The 17,257-nt window shown below is 41.3% G+C and overlaps 2 protein-coding genes across 5 annotated transcripts in view; one reads left to right on the top strand and one right to left on the bottom strand.

Moving 5' to 3' along the window:
* FBXW7 (F-box and WD repeat domain containing 7) overlaps window positions 1-17,257 on the bottom strand; it is a 1,850,919-nt gene that overhangs the window by 302,448 nt on the left and 1,531,214 nt on the right. Inside the window, exon 1 of one of the 4 annotated variants that reach the window (XM_044062044.1) lies at window positions 14,677-14,726. The exons of the other annotated variants lie outside the window; for them this stretch is intronic. The gene's annotated coding sequence lies outside the window, so the exon portion shown is untranslated. Of the gene's footprint in view, window positions 1-14,676; window positions 14,727-17,257 lie in introns of those variants that run through there. 4 annotated transcript variants of the gene reach the window in all.
* Window positions 1-17,257, top strand: part of LOC122794721 (metallothionein-2A-like) — a 62,975-nt gene that overhangs the window by 897 nt on the left and 44,821 nt on the right. The gene's annotated exons all lie outside the window — the stretch shown is intronic.

The following is a 17,257-nucleotide window of genomic DNA, read 5'->3' on the forward strand; positions in this document are numbered from 1 at the left end:
ACTGGATTTACATACATAAATCAGTGAAGCAGTGTTGGTCTACATAGTTGACACTTTGCATGTATATGAGAAAATAACTGCCTATGGTAAAAGTTATGGTTACATTCTGCACACGGAGTGTGTATTGATTCAAGTATAGAATTAGAGAATTCTGACTAGGGTCATAAGCTGTGTTTACGACTTTTATACAATACTAGAAAGAAAAAAAAAATCATCACTCTGTCAAAGCAGGATGCCTTTCTTCTAATGCAACAAATCTCCCACAACAACTAATGTTCTTATTTGATGCATTGATCTATGAAGTGGTCAACTATGAAAGGTCCCAAGATCAGGTTCCCGCTCCCCACCAATCATAATCTGGTGAAAAGCACTTTATGTCTATGTACGTGCTGACATTACAAACACACACACACTACATAAACACAGCCTAAGCACTTAGCCTAAAATGAAACTCACCGCCTGTAAATCAAATGTACAGTTGTCTGTAATAACAGACTTTTGACAATACTGTGAATGTAAAATCATACTATTTGGATTTCAACAGCCTTGTGTAATTTCAATCGCATCTAAAATTTCATCAGCTGCATTTCAGTCTATATGAAGGACAACACTGGTTCTGCTTCATTCTTATGAACCTTGGCTGAGTGCTGTGCTAGCTCCCCCCACATACAGTCAGTGTTGATAGGAGTAACTTGTAAGCCCCTATACGGTCCTTGCAACAACTTGTGATTTCAGCAGGCTAGTTTTCTGAGCCAATTAATACAAGAAAACAAAAAAATCTAACTGTGCATACTACAGTAAAATTGACTTCTGGAAGATACCAATATTGTGAAAGTTATGGGCACTTCTCATAATGACAGATCTGTATGAAGAGGTCCAACAGAATTACCGGGACTTAAGCCCACAATGTACGAGTTAGCTCAGCCCTACGCAGTCATGCTATATACACAGATCAGTGCTATATACACAGATCAGTCGCCACACAATTTCTACAGGTGGACTTTTTTATTCTCCCACAATGTCTGAAAATGAATCTGTGCTCTACCCAGTTAAATTGAAATAAATAAATTATACGTGGTAGCATTCTGTAAGGCCACTGCACTTCCAAGCAGAATTGTTTCCCATGGGAAGAGTAGTAAAAATGAATGCCAGTCGAAAGTCATCAAGAAAAGTCTTGCTTAGTCTCTTTCTTTCCCTCTCATTCCTTGACAAAAAGGGGTAAAAGCTATCTTTGTGTATTTTTTACATATGTTTACTTATTCTGTCTGTGGGCATCTACACAGTGCAATAAAAACTCTTCCTTTTTGCATTATTGTGGAAAAATTCCATCAGGCAGACAGGCAGGTTGGTTCAAGTTCAACTTGGTGGCAATTTCAGGTAGGAAGGCTGGGTTAGTCTGAAAGCCACCCTTACTTAATTCCCAACATGGTGACTAGAATGTCAGTGTGTACAACCCTACCACACTTCTGGGTAATGTGAACACCACCAGAAGTGTAGTCTTCTAAAACAGGAACTTTAAAAATAAATAAATAAAAAATAATGCTGGATCAAAAGGTGGTTAGGTCAAGCTTCTTAAACATAAGCTTGAGGTCCCATGTCATGGTGGAAATGGGTCTCCAAGTAGCAGTCTCAACTAGAAAATGCCACTGCGAAAGGCCTTTGAACACTTACAAAAATATACTAGCGACCAGTCTTACTAATCCGCATTAGTTACTAACTGCAGCCCACAGTATGTTATCAGAAGTATGGTTTAATGCAGAGTTGAACTGATCTGCCAAACACAGGAGCATCTGGGATCTGAACACTGTTTGTGTCCTTCCTACATTGTACAGTCACTGGGAAAATTGTTTCCATTTATTTTTCTGGAGTCTTCTAGTAGACAGCTTCAAGTCATTTACATCATGGCTTCCAGCTATCAATGGAATTGATTGAGCCATGCCCTCAATCAGATATACCAATTGAACTTGGTATGTCTCCTCCATGACAGATAATTTTCTCTATAAACATGATAGAAAAATACAGTTTTCCCTATAAACAATCTCCAGTTCATGTATTATTTAGGAGGCAAAGACAGGAGTGAAACAACTCCTCCTCCCACATAACACAAATACTTGCGAGAGATGCAGCTATTTAGCCAAACTGGAGGCTGAGCTCTCTCAACTCAGGACTGGCAAGACCAGACAGGAGGAGAAGGCAACTACACACACCACAAATCCAGCCTCACATAATGCTACCACTCCACTGAATCAAACACAAACACACAAAGACATACTCGGAGGCTCTGAGTAAAAATTTACCTAAACAGCAGAGGCCTCCAAAGCAGACACCCAAACAACTGCTACCTCAAGACACCCCACAAGCAACACATAAACCACAAAAGCAGTGTGCAAAGCAGTCACAGCCCTTAAGGCCAAATACAACACCAAACATACTTGTCATAGGTGACTCCATAATCAGACACACTGACGTCCCACTCACCAGGCTGAACAAGGAGAAGGTCACAGTAAGCTGCCTATCGGGCGCTAGAATCCGCCACATAACACAAGCACTCGGGTCACTCCACGGCAAGTACAAATATGACACAGTCATTGTCCATGCTGGTGTGAACGATCTGAGACGTACCTCCCTGGACTACATGAAAAGATACATAGAGGAGCTCTCTGATTATGTAGCCCAGGCAGGTATGACCCTAACCCTGAGCAGTATCCTTCCTTCACCAAGAATGATGCCACAATATAGAGACAAGATGATCAGCTTTAACAATTGGCTTAATGTCTGGTGTCATTCAAAGGGGATCCAGTGTCTGTCTGCCTGGGATGACATGCTTGACAAGCCACGCTGCTTCAAGGGACGGCTTGCACCTGTCACCCTGGGATTCGGATATTGGCTAAGGCTCTTGCCACCCCATACTGCCTTTTTAGGCAAGGCTCAAATTCTAAACCTACCACCCTAGAAAACAAAAATGGGAAGAAACTGAGGGTAATGCTGCTCAATGCCAGAAGTCTAAATCTCAAAATGCACGCACTCGAGGCCCTTCTCAGTATGGAGAACATCGATGTCTGTGCTGTAACTGAAACCTGGTTCAAGGCTCCTGAGAGCACCCGGCACTATTAGATTTTACCTCATATCATGCGTTCCGCCCCAAAACCACAAAAGGAGGGTGTATCCATATTCATAAAGGATACCCACACCTCCAGGTTGGTGGTAACGCACGAAGCTCGGAAACCATCCAGGTGCAACTAACCATAGGCAAAACTGCTCTACAAATTGTAGCATGCTACAGGCCACCCTCTCAAACTCAGGAACCCCACACAGCCTTCCTGAAGACACTGGAGGGTATAAATGTATCTCCAAACACCATCATATTGGGTGACTTCAACTACCCGAATATAGACTGGGAACATTACTCAAGCCCTAACTTTCTAGCCCAACGGTTCCTGGAGTTCATAAATTCAAATGCCATGGAACAGCTAGTCACTGTTCCCACGAGAGGAGAAAATATACTAGATCTCATTGTCACAAACATGGGGACAAAATGCTCCACACCGGAAGTATATCCCTCATTGGTGAGATCTGATCATAAACTAATCTCACTGGAAATCCACATCCCGCCCCCACCCCAAACAAAAAAGACCATAGTGAAGAACTTCTCTAAAGCAAACTTCACACTACTCAAGACTGGTGTGGTATCCTTCAAGGCCCCTGAGCCAGTGGAAACCACAACCCAAGCTGCGGAAGCCCTTACAAATGCCTTCTATGAAAACCTCCAAGACTGCATGGATCAGGCAATCCCAAATAAAACCAAGACTCTTTCCACAAAGGGCAAATGTCCAGTCTGGTGGACCCCAGCCATTAACAAACTTTACAATAAGAGGAGAAAGCTATTATATGATAGAACAAAATCCATAAAAGGGAAGTCACCCCTGATCATTATTAGTAAAAAAAATACAAACACTCATAAAATCAACTAAGGCCAATTTTGAGAGAAAAATTGCCATGGATTCAAAGGACAATCATAAGGCCTTTTTCAGCTATGTTAGGAACCTGGGTGGAAACTCCCAGATATGCTCAGAATTAGTCCAAAATGATACAAAAATCACTGAACCCACAGACATTGCCAACATACTGGCAGACAGGTTCAGTGCAAACTTCACCCCCCTCTCCCCCCTAAAGGAGAGATAACTATCCCAGCCGAGTGTAGCCTCCCGGACATCTCAAATGCGCAGGTGAAAGCTGCTCTCTCTAAAGCTAAAAACACAGCATCAATGGGACCGGATGGTGTCCCGGCTGTGTGCTACACGAGCTAAATGAGGAATTAAACCCGCACATAAGGCAGCTGTTTAATCTCAGCCTTACCACAGGATACGTGCCCAAGGAGTGGCGACGGCAACTGTGGTCCCACTCCACAAAGGCGCCTCACGGACCCTGGTAATTACCGCCCATAAGCTTAAAAGTCTAGTCTGCAAAGCTATGGAGAGGATCATAATGGAGCTCATAAACAAAGATATAGGGGACTTGCAGACATTGGACCCGACCCAGTTTGGCTTTGTCAAGGGAAGATCATGCCTTTTGAACTTGGTCGACTTCTTCGAAACAGTCACCAAGGCCATTGATGAGGAAAGGCAGTCCATACAGCCTACCTTGACCTTGCAAGGCTTTGACACAATACCCCACTCGGGTATTGTAGAAAAACTTACCAGCTTAAATGTAAACCCATATGTCACAAGATGGGTTGCAAACTGGCTTAAGGACAGAACCCACAGGGTTAGAGTTGCTGGCGCTGTGTCAGACTCCAAGCCGGTCACAAGTGGTGTCCCACAGGGCTCGGTCCTTGGCCCCCTATTGTTTGGCATCTACTTCTCAGAAGTACAGGCCAACATGGGAGGACTTTGGCTGACAAAGTTTGCAGACGACTGCAAACTGGGCGCCATAGTGGAAAGTGCATCGGACACTGATATCCTTCAGAAGGGACTCACGGAAACAGATAGCTGGTGCCAGAGCCATGGCCTGAAGTTAAATGCCAAAAATGTATAGTCATACCCTTCGGGAAAAACAAGGTAACCCCAAGCTACCATATAGGTGGCAATCCACTAAGCACAGAAGAGGTTATCAGGGACCTGGGGACCCAGGTTGACAGTGGCCTTTCTTTTGACACTCACGTTGCTAAAGTGGTTAGAAAGACCTTCTACATTGCCCACCTGATCATGAAGGATTCACATCCAGATCTAGTGAGGTCATTGTTCCCCTGTACTCTTCACTTATCAGACCAATGATAGAGTACAATGCCCCATTCGGGATGTATCTCACCCGACATCTGCAGCAATTGGAGAGACACCAAAAGGATAAAGGGACTCCAAAATCTGTCATATGCTGCCAGATTGAAGAAACTCCAGCTCTATTCAGTCGCATACCGTCTGCTCAGAGGTGACATGTGCCTGACATACAAGGCCATGTCCAACCCGGAATTAATGGACATGCTCCACCTCAAAAAATCCAAATCCACCAAAAAGTACAGTTTTGTACCTACCATAAATGTAGATGTTCGAGGATCCACATTGCTGCAGTCCTTACTATTGGGTAGTCCGCTGTCCAGTCGGCCCGAATACCAGAGTATATGGCTGACGTCGGTCAGGGCGCATTAGACTGACGTCAGTACGTCAGGGTACTAATGCGCATGACCGACGTCATATCCTCAGTCTTTTCTTGCCCCAGATGTCAGAAGACCCTAAAAAGACAAGGCCCAAACTACCTGCACCAAAATTATGTACAATATATACAAAAATATATACAAAAACATCAACATATAACCTCACCTACACAACCACCCCTAAACACAGAGGGGAAGGAGGGAGGGTAAATTGGACTGCAGCAATGTGGATCCTCGAACATCTACATTTATGGTAGGTACAAAACTGTACTATGTTCTTCGTTTCACATTGCTGCAGTCCTTACTATTGGGTAGAATCCCAAAGCAGAGGTAAGGGAGGCTGGCAAATCATAAAGAAGTAGGAGCTGACAACATGCCTTGCAAAACAGCTGTGGCAAAACCAGCCCTAGACTTAGAGTAGATAGGAAGGTGATAATGCTTAGAGAAAGTATGCACTGAACTCCAAGTAGCTGCCTCCAAAATATCCTTAGTAGCCACCCCCCTTAGGAATGCTGTTGAAGTGGCAGTAGCCCTAGTGGAATGAGGCCTAATCCCAGCTGGAATCTCCTTGCCATGATGGGAATAACAAAATGCAATGCAAAACCCAATCCACCTAGAAATAGTTTGTTTTGACACAGGCTTGCCCTGCGAACTCAAAGCAAAAGAAACAAACAACTGCTGAGACTGCCTAAAATCCTTAGTCCTGCTTAAATAATAACGCAATAGCCTGTGTACATCTAAAGTGTGCAAAATCTTTTCCCCTTTATTTTGGGGGTTTGCATAAAAAGTAGGCAAATGAATAGTTTGGTTTAAAGCCACACTAGAAACCACCTTAGGCATAAAGGAAGGATTAGTACGTAATGATACCCTATCCTTATGGAAAATCAAAAGGGCTCTACTGCCATAAGGGCCTGCAACTCAGACACCCTTCTTGCAGAAGTAATAGCCAACAGAAAAGCAGTCTTCCATGACAAGTATTTCAATTCAGCAGTAGCCGCAGGCTCAAAAGGTTGTAGAGTAAGTTTTTCCAACACAAAATTGAGATCCCAAGCAGGAGTAGGAGCTCTACGTGGGGGTCTTATATTCTTTGCCCCTCTAAGAAACTGCTTGAACAAAGGATGCGAAAACAATGGTGGGTCACAATCATAGTGAGCTGAAATTGCTGCAGCATGAATCTTAATGGAAGAGAAGGACAAACCTTTGTCCAATAATTCAGTAAGATATTGAAGAGCCACACTCAAATTAGGCTCAGAAACCTCCAAATTCTTTGCTGTACTCCAAAGTAAAAATCTCTTCCATTTTTCTGCGTACACTTTCCTTGTACTAGGTCTTCTAGCTTCCATAATCACATTTAAAACCTGTTGAGGAAGTTGAGACCTGCTGTGTTTCAACACAGAATATGCCAGGCTGTTAGATGAAGAGAGTGAAGCTTGACATTGAGCAGATGACCGTCCTTCTGAGATAACAGATGAGGAATCAAAGGTAAAGGCCATGGAGGCTTCCTTACCAGACTCCTTAGTAGTGGGTACCAATGTTGCCGAGGCCAATCTGGAGCTATCAAAATCATCCTTGGCTTGTCTTGTCTGACTTTTAATAGCACCTTTGGAAGAAGAGGCAGAGGTGGAAAGGCATACACATGAAGGTTTTTCCAACTGAAAGACAGAGCATCCACTTTCCAAGCTGTGCGATGAAACCCCTTTGTGCAAAACTTTGGCAGCTGGTGGTTTAGTGGAGAAGCGAACAGATCTATGTCTGGAGTTCCCCATGACACTGTCAATTTCTGAAATACATGAAGATCCAGTTTCCACTCGTGGGGATCCATGATTTGTCTGCTTAACACATCTGCTAAGGAGTTCTGTGCTCCTGGCAGAAACCTTGCCTGAAGAGTTAGTTGCAAGCTTAGCGCAGTCTCCCATAAAATCATTGCTTGCCTGCATAGAGGATAAGAATGTGTACCCGCTTGCTTGTTGATGTACCACATGACAGTTGTGTTGTCTGTTAGAATCAACACCTGTCCTGGAAGAAGTAACTCCTTGAAAGCCATTAATGCAAACTGGACTGCTAACATCTCCTTCATGTTGATATGTAGATGCTGTAGTCTGGCAGGCCACTTGTCTTGTATCCACTTTCCATTTAGATGAGCTCCCAAGCAATGTCCGAGGCATCTGTCGTTAAAATCTGACTCGCCTCTGGCCGGGTCACAGAGAGTCCCTTGTTTAGGTGACATTCCTGAGCCCACCACAAAAATTCTTTTTGAAGGCAAGGTATTATTTGAATGACAGTGTCCAAATCCTGGCAGTGCTGTGTCCATACATTTTGAGATACCATTGTAGCTTCCTCATATGCAGTTTGGCATTGGGAAGCACCAGAATACAAGATGCCATGAACCCTAATGCTTGAAGGACTGTCCTTGCAGTCAGCACGGACTGATGAGATAGTTGATGGAAGTAAAGTGATAGACTCTTTTGTTTGTCCGGGGTTAAAAAGGCCATCTGGGCTGCTGTATTCAGTCTCACACCCAGAAAGCACATGTCTTGAGAGGGTACTAGACTGGACTTTATTTCGTTCACAGAATACCCTAGGCATCTTAGCACTGCTATAACATATTCCAGATGCTGTAGAAGGTCTTCCTTTTCTTGAGCCAGAATCAGGCAGTCGTCCAAGTAAGGATAGATTTGAATTCCTTGTAGCCTGAAGTAAGCTATCACTGGAGCCAGAACCTTTGTGAATACTCTGGGCGCAGTAGATAAGCCAAAGGGCAATGCAGAGAACTGATAATGAGAATTTCCAGCTCGAAACCGCAGATACTTCCTGCAACTTAGCCTTATAGGCACATGAAGGTAAGCTTCCTTGAGATCTAAAGTTACCATCCAGTGATCTTTGCCCAACAGAGGTAAAAGCTGTTGTAACGTCAACATCTTGAACTTGGGAATGTCCAGATAAGTGTTGAGGAGAGATAAATCCAAAATTGGTCTCCACGTGTTCCCCTTCTTTGGTACTAGGAACAGGCGAGAATAAAATCCTAGGCCCCTTTCTGACACAGGGACTGGCTGAATGGCCCCCATCTGGAGTAACTGAGAAATTTGCTTGTGAGCCTCTTTTCTTTGTGGAGGAGGAACGTCTGGCATGCCTCTGAAAGGGGGCAATGTATGGAAATAAAACCTGTAACCGTGGTGAATGATATCCAACACCCATCTGTCTTGAGTAATTAAATCCCAATTTTCTTTGAAAAGAGACAGTCTTCCTCCCAAAGGAGCTGCCAGACGAGAATCTACTGGCAGCTGAAAAGGCAGGTCATTGGGTCTGTTTACGAAAGGACTGACCCCTGCCCTCACCAGAAGTCTGAGCAGGTGAACTCCCTGTTCTAGGCCTAAAAGAACCTTGAGCTCTGCCCCTACCACGTCTAGACCTACCCCTAGACTGGGAATCATAAGCAGGATATGTCCACCCCTTAGCAGGCCAATTTCTACTAAACTTGGTGGCTGCACCTGCAAAAATCTTTAACAGTTTGCATAGACTTAGCTTTGTCCTCCATTTTCTTTAAAACTGCTTCCACAGGCGAACCAAACAACACATCAGACTGTAAAGGAGCATCCAAAATCCTTGTCTTAACATGCTCAGCTAAATTCTGATCCCTCAACCAGGCATGCCTGCGAAGAACAGAACTAGTGGCAGCCACCCTCGAGGAGGCCTGTACAGCATCAAAACCACATTGCAAAGAATGCTTACCCACCTGTTCAGACACATGAACCAAATCCAGCAACTCTTTACACTCAATACCTTCCGCCAAAGCATCCACCTTAGATTTCAATTGTGAAAGGAGATAATTTTGATATTTTAGCATGTGAAACTGACAATTCAACGCTCTCATGGCAAGAGTGGAAGAAGTATACACTTTCTTTCCCCACCTATCCAAAGCCCTTGCCTCTTTATCAGAGGGAACAGGATTTTTAACCACAGAGGCCTTAACACCTTTAGGCCCCTGAGAAACAGTTTCTGGGTCCGCCCTAGGACTCTTAAACAAATACTTATGAGCTTCGGGCACCCTATAGTACCTATCAGGTTTAACAGGAGCAGGAGGCAAAGAATCAGGGTTCAGGGAAGCCTCTGCAAAAACATCTTCCACCACATTCAACACAGGAGGTATAGCTAAGGGCCTATGCTGGGGTAAAAACAAGAATTCCCTAAGCCTTTTCCTGGAATCAGAATAATCCTGGCCTTCCCATTTAAAGTGCTCCCTCATGGAATGCAGAGTCTCTGAAAATGAGAAATCCTCAGGAGGAGAAGCTGTAGGAGTGGAATCATCCACATCAGAATCAGAATAAGGAGGATACTCCTGCAAATCTTCCGCAGAAGACTCAGAAGCCTCTGAACACTGTTCAAAGCTATCAAACTCCGGTTCCACCCTAGGCCTCTTATCAGGAGGGGGCAAAGAACCTCTAATCATAGTAATTAAATCTTCTGCCATTTTAAGCATATGTTTCTTAGGAACAGAACCCGAAATGCTAGGGGAAGCCCCCACTGAAGCTGAACTTGGCCTACCTCTCAAAGAAGTTTTGGCAACAGAAGGAGAGGCTCTAACTACCTTGGGAAGAGAGGGAAGAACAGTTACCTGAGAAGCCCCCTCAGCCTGGCCTACCTCCTGAGAAGGCACATCCTGTAACAGTAAAGTTTCTGCCTGAGACTCCATAGAAACTCCTGGCAAAACCTCTGGCTCCACTGAGCCTTCTAAAGAACCGACGTCAGGGACTGCCGGTTCATCAACCCTAGGCTTCGCTGTTTTGTCCTTGCGCTTCTTGGACGAAGCGGGCGTCGGAGCATCCGACGGCATTTTATAATTGCAACGCTTCCCAAACACTAACCTGGCACAGTCTAACCTCCTCTTAATAGTGCGTTTGTTAAACCTAGCACAAGAGCGGCATCCAACAACGTCGTGCTCAGGCCCTAAACAAGGTATACACAAGGTATGGTAATCCCTATGAGGTATCTGTTTCCCACAAGAAATACAGTTATTCACTTTTTCTGACATCCGGTTAAATACTGAGGCAAGAAAAAACCAAAATGTTCCCCAACGGGGTACTTAGCCAACTCTGATTCGGTCTGAAACTCCGGTTTCGGAAATATTTCAGAACGCCAACCTGCACTCGCAAAACTGCTTCTGCATCGGACCATGCGGCAAAAAAGACTGAGGATATGACGTCGGTCATGCGCATTAGTACCCTGACGTACTGACGTCAGTCTAATGCGCCCTGACCGACGTCAGCCATATACTCTGGTATTCGGGCCGACTGGACAGCGGACTACCCAATAGTAAGGACTGCAGCAATGTGGAACGAAGAACATCCACTAGAGCAAGCGACTTAAACCTTAGCACGGATATAAATAGGACGTGCTGGAGGGATAGATTTATCACTCAGAGACTCCCTATGCTGTGGAATAAAATCCCGGTCCATGTGAGGCAGAGCACCTCGCTGACTCTGTTCAAGAGAAATCTAGACCTGTGGATGGGAGATCGTAGGTTTACCCCGGGAATCATCTCTGTGTCACTGCTGGACAGTGGCACAACAAACTAATGGGCACAGTATTTTTTCATATAAGGGGTGGCGTAAGCCACAAAAATTTGGGCTAGGCTTATAAATGCCTTAGGGCAGATAGCCTAGTATAAACCTATGAACCTATGAACCTAATTGGCCAATACGGTTCTATTAAGATCACTCCTGCTACAGCTTGCTTGATGATGCTGATAATCAGAAGTAATCAGAGAAAGACACAGAGAAGTTCTTTGGGCCACTGTGGATGTGGTACCTCAACACATTCACATCTGCCAGCACTCAGTTCAAAAAATGCCAAGCTCCTGTATGCTGGAAAGCACAGATGCATTTAAAGATGAGACAGTTTTTAAATTAAACCAATAAAGGAACTTTTTATCTTCTTTTTTCCTCACATTTAAGATGCTTAACTGCAGCAATGAATGCCACAAATTTAGAACTACTACTAACACAGTAACAGTGCTGCAGATGTGAATGAAATAAGGCAGCCCACACAACCAGTCCAGCGGACATGCAGTAGTATACAATGTAACTGGCACTACAGTCATGAATTAATCAAATCTAGTCACACTCTACTGCTAGACAATTTCATCAAATTTCAAAAGTAAAAAACATAACGTAGAAGCCTTAAGTGAAGTGAGGGGTTCAGTTCTCACATGCCTTGAGTGACACCCTCCCACTTAATATACAATCATCTGAGGTCATACAACCAAGGGGAAGTCTCAAATCTGATGAAACAGTCTATCAACATACTGGGACATGAATAACCATACAGTTACTGTCAGTGGTCTATCTGGTGATCCCTGTTACAACCTCCAGGTGATGGGATCCAAAAACAGCTATTATGGCACTCGGCACCTGTTGCCAAGTTACAGAAGTTGCACACTAGTGTCTCCCATTTCTGAAATGTGCAGTTGGCCATCTTCACATTTAGACAACATTCATAGAGAAACAATATGTAACTGCTAACTCTGTCTCTGCTACTATATTTGCCAGGCATAGGATACACATTACTATAATTTGTTGAAAAAAAAAAAAACACTGCAAGAGTCAAAGCCTGCCTGGATCTCTGGTATAAACCATCATCCCACTCTGGTGGGAAGTCAGACCACTCCCATACTGTCTGTCTGGACTGCTATAATCCCTAGGTAAGGGGTCTGGGAAAGATTGCACTGTCAAGCAGGACCACTCATCTCTAAAACATTTAAGAGAAGGACAATTTCCACTGTGTACCAGAAGCCTCATCTTGTTTGCATGCAGCAGTGATAAATCTGACTTGCTGCTTGGGAAGTTGGTGTGCTAACACTACTATATTTGGAGTAATATTGCAGCACCTACATGTGAAAGGTAGCATGCAGTTTTAAATAAATGTTTGCCGCTATGAGTCCCAGAGCTCACAGACACATTTATGTTGAGGGAAGCAGCAGGGATTGGGTAGTGCTTGGCTCAATAAACACCTGGTTTATCTGGCTGGTTGGATATGGTAATAGGCATCTTTAAGATCCAAACAGCACAACCAATAGATAGACATACTTGCAAAGTGACCACACAGAAGGACTCCTTCCTTGCAAGTTTCTTCTTTTGAGGTGGGATGTCAAGTAAAGATTATCTCGGTACCCTGGGCCGTGACAGCCAGGGAACTGCACATCTGTTTTCAACCACTTTCCTTATCTACCTGTCGTTTGCAACCCTCTTCCACTGGAAAAGGTGAATGGAAATTCTTCTCCCCCAGCTGCGTCCCTTGAAAGGCAGCCAGACTGGAAGTCAGCAGTGATTCCAACCTCTGCATGATTAGCTACAGCCTACTGAAAACTGCCTGCCACCTCAGTTTCTAGGCCAATGAGCTTACAAGAGCAGCTGCATATACATGTGTGGAGGTTACCATTTCTCCAGCTTCCGTTGGTTAACAAGACTGTAGGCTACAATGATACCAAGACTGGCACTAATGTCTGTACAGTCATCACAGAATGTGTTGTGGAGGGTGAAATCTAAAGCCCAAAGGGTTTATCTTTACTTCGGTATTCCCTTCAGATGCTTATCAATCCCTGGGCCAAATAGTAAGGGCTCTTCAAAAGGTACACTGGCAAGTATCACTTTGGTGTCTTCAGTGAAGGCTAATGTGCAGGCATGAGTGGGATCAAATGGTAATGCCAGTTGCCCATGCAATACCTTAAACATTATAAGCAGCAAGAAGCAGAATGCAGCTGACATAACATGATTTGATATTTTCCTTCAGAAATCTACATATGCCACTGACCCTATGCAGCACCTCACCTGGCAGATCTCAGGAAAATCACAGCATGTCAATCAATTAGTTCAGCACTCTCAAAGTCAATGTAGAAGATACAGACATTCATTCCCAAAAAGTGATCCACTGCTCAAGCCCTTGTCATGGGGATGAACAAATAGGGCTTCAGGCATGGGACTATTCCTCAACTAAGGCTTGAAAGCGTGCTACCATGCCTTAGTACTCCATCTTAAATGAGCATATCTGATTTGGATGGCTCTGTCCAGATGCTGTACTCATCAGGGATCTGGAATATCCTACACGATCTCCATGGGACTGGGGTAGCTGAGCTTGGGTTTGAAGAAACATCACTGGTGGCCTCTTTAAGGATGTGTATCAGTTTATAGTACCACCAAATGGACTGCTGGGTCATACTATATGGTTCGTAAAATCTGAGAGACTCTCAAAGCCCTTTTTGAGGTTTTTGGGAAGCATATTGGCTTGATGTCTCAGGTCTGCTAGTCGGTGTTACAGAGTAAATGGCTTTACAGAGACCTAACAATGAATGTGCAGCTGGGGGAAAGGATTGTTCGTTCACCTCACTGCTGGATCTAAGGGAAATGTGGTGCAATTACCTGGGTTTCACAATCCACAGATACTGTCATACGTGATCTTTGCTTTGTTGTCAAGACTTCTACAAGAAGAAACTGAGAAAAGTCGCTGCATGTACTGATACAGTGACTGTCATGGTCCAAAGGGTGACAAGAAGCTTCTGAATGCTGAAGCAATGCCTCACAAACTGGTTTTGGCTTAACTGTATAACTGATGCTTGGTAAAAGAAAGAATGGAGTAACAGGCGATGACTTGAACTTGTTAACCTGGGCACAGCACTGAACCGATCAGACCGACTTCAGTCTTGGGCCGGAGAAAACACAACAGTTACAAGACATTATATATAGAGTGAAAGACAAAATGTAATATATACATATATTACATACAAAGTGAATATCATAATTGGCTTAAGGGTATAAAGAGAATACATAAATTACATTAAATCCAGAGTGGAAATCACAGTGGTCATGCTGAAAGAATTGCAGTCAAAAATTGAATTGGAATGTTGACTGTGAGAAAAGGCACCAATGCCAGTTGGGCTGGCGGTGGCAGTACTGACAATACGATTAGCAATAGTACGACACTTGTATAACCAGTAGTTCTAGAATGGCTGAGAACACAAAAATGTCAGTTTAACTGACCTGCACTAAGTAATCCAAAGTCAGGATGTCCACAGACCATAATGGATGCGACACTGCCAATACAAAAAGACCATCAATAAAACTTTCCATAACCCAAATTAAAGTTATACATGTCTTGTACTGTTTTTTTACTCCAAATGTTTATTATTGATTTTTCAAATAATACCATTTTATAATAATCAATACATTTTCTGACAAGTAAAACAGTATGATTAACTATATACAATATTTACAGTTGGCCTGAAATTAAATTATTATATTGATCAGTCTAGTCAGAGTAACATCATATTAATGAGAGATCATTTGTTCCTTTTTCTTTCAGTCTCATTGAGAGTTTAAATTCAACTTTAGTGTCTCAATAAGTGATAGTATTTTTCCCATGGATTCTTGTTCCATCGTCTTGGTGCTATTCTTAATTATTTTACTCTGTTTTCCAGTAATGCAGTTTCCTTCAATATTAGCAGAAATTCTTTAAATGATGGTTCCAGATTTGATTTCCATTTTCTGGTAATACATTTTCTAGCATTTGCTAGAATGTTCCATAGTAGATAGAGATTGCTATTATTTAATTCTAAATTCTCATTAACATTCAATAAAATTAGAGATTTACTTACTACAAATGTATCTGAGAATATGGCTTGTATGAAATTGCTGACATCTTCCCAAAATTTTTTAACTTTAATACAGTCATGAAATACATGTATCCAATCTGCTTTACAACTCTGCAAGCATCTCCAACATGTAACATTATTAGAAGTATTACATTTTTTTAATCTATTTGGAGTAAAAAAAGATCTATGCAAAAATTTCCATGCGTAAATTCTCCAAATTTGTACGTTGGATGTCAATTTAACAGAATTTAGTATTTTGGTTTTACTTTCCAGGGATAAATTTATTGAATGACCTTTTGTTATACGATTCCAAAATTTTTGATTGATTTTAACTTTATAATTTATTAAAATTTTATATAATTTTGATGTCAAATTTTCCAAATTTTGATTATTGTATACTATTTCATATAAATGAGTCATAAGTGTAGGTTTATCTCTAAAAAAAAAAGAATTGTTAATTATTCTGCATAGATCTTGTGAGTATTGTAATATACTTTGTAATAATACCCAGTCTGATGTAGAGAAATTATAAGTTTTTATTATAAGTTTTTTATTATAAGTTGACTATCTAAAGTCTTATGTTCATTAATGCATTGTTGCCAGCAAATTAATCATTTCTTTTCCCAAGTAATGAAAACCGTCCTATGCATTTTGTTTGGAAAATTTCTTGTTACATTGACAGGATATAACAGTTCTAGCCGTAACTTTAAATATGTATTACAAGTTACACATCTTCTAAATTAATTATACATATCATTTAAGTATTTTAGATCAGCAGGCTTTGTTAATTATATTGAAGGCTACCGCATAAGATATGCCATGGTTTATTAATATGATCGTCTATCATTAAATTCTTTAAAATGGTATTTTCATTTGACTAAATAACAGTGTGGAGAGATTTCCAGTTAGAAGAATAGCACAGATCTATCCCAATTTATAATTATTTTAAAAATGGAGGCTCTAATAGAAGTTTCAATATCCGGGAAACTCTAGTTTCCTTGGTCTAATGTGGTGTGTATAAGCTATTCTGTTTTTGTTAGGATGCCAAATAAATCTCAATAATAATGTATTTATTTCTTTTAAAAAAAATATTTGTCTGGTATTTCTGGAATAGCCTCTGCTATAGATAGGATTTTTGGAAGTAATATCATTTTTATTACTTGCAATCTATCTTCAAATGTTATATATATTTTGTTCCATTTTATTATATTTGACTTCATTGTGTCTATGATTTCCCTGTAATTTATATTTAAAATGTTTTCTAATGTTGTACTTAATATTATACTTGGATAGTTTAAAGTGAGAGATTGTTTACCAATTATATGATCATTTATTTGAAAATCATTTTTTTATTCAATATCATAAAATTTGATTTAGTTTTGTTAAAATGTAATCCTGAAATTGAATAAAATTTATCAACTTGTATATCTAATTCTTTTAATGAATTTTTAGAAGCAGATGTGGTAAGAAGTATATCATCTGTAAATAACATTATTTTTGAATTATATTTATTATATAAATTTATACTCTCTATTTTGGGATAGTTTCATACTGAGATGGCAAACATTTCAATGGCTAATGCAAATATGGGGGACATGGGACAACCTTGTTTTGTGCCTTTTGTCAATATTATTGACTCAGACGTGAAAGGTCCTAATTTTACATATGCTAAATTGTTTTTATATATGTTCTTTATTAACGAAATAAAGGAGCTAGGAAACTCATAACGCTCTAATATTTTAAACAAGAAATCCCAGTTTAAGGAGTCAAAAGCTTTCTCTATATCCAATGCAACTATTAAGGCTTCTTGTTTTTCTCTATTTAAATAGTCAATAATAGTTAGTATTCTTTGTATATTATCACAGGTGCGCTTATTATGTATAAACCCTGTTTGATCTTCAATTATAATTTTTATCATAATTTTTTTTTATTCTATTGACTAGAATAGCCATAAAGATTTTATAATCATT

This window comes from Protopterus annectens, chromosome 2.part1 (assembly GCF_019279795.1).
Source record: "Protopterus annectens isolate FY-2018-M chromosome 2.part1, PAN1.0, whole genome shotgun sequence".
In the NCBI taxonomy this organism is placed as follows: Eukaryota; Metazoa; Chordata; order Ceratodontiformes; family Protopteridae; genus Protopterus; species Protopterus annectens.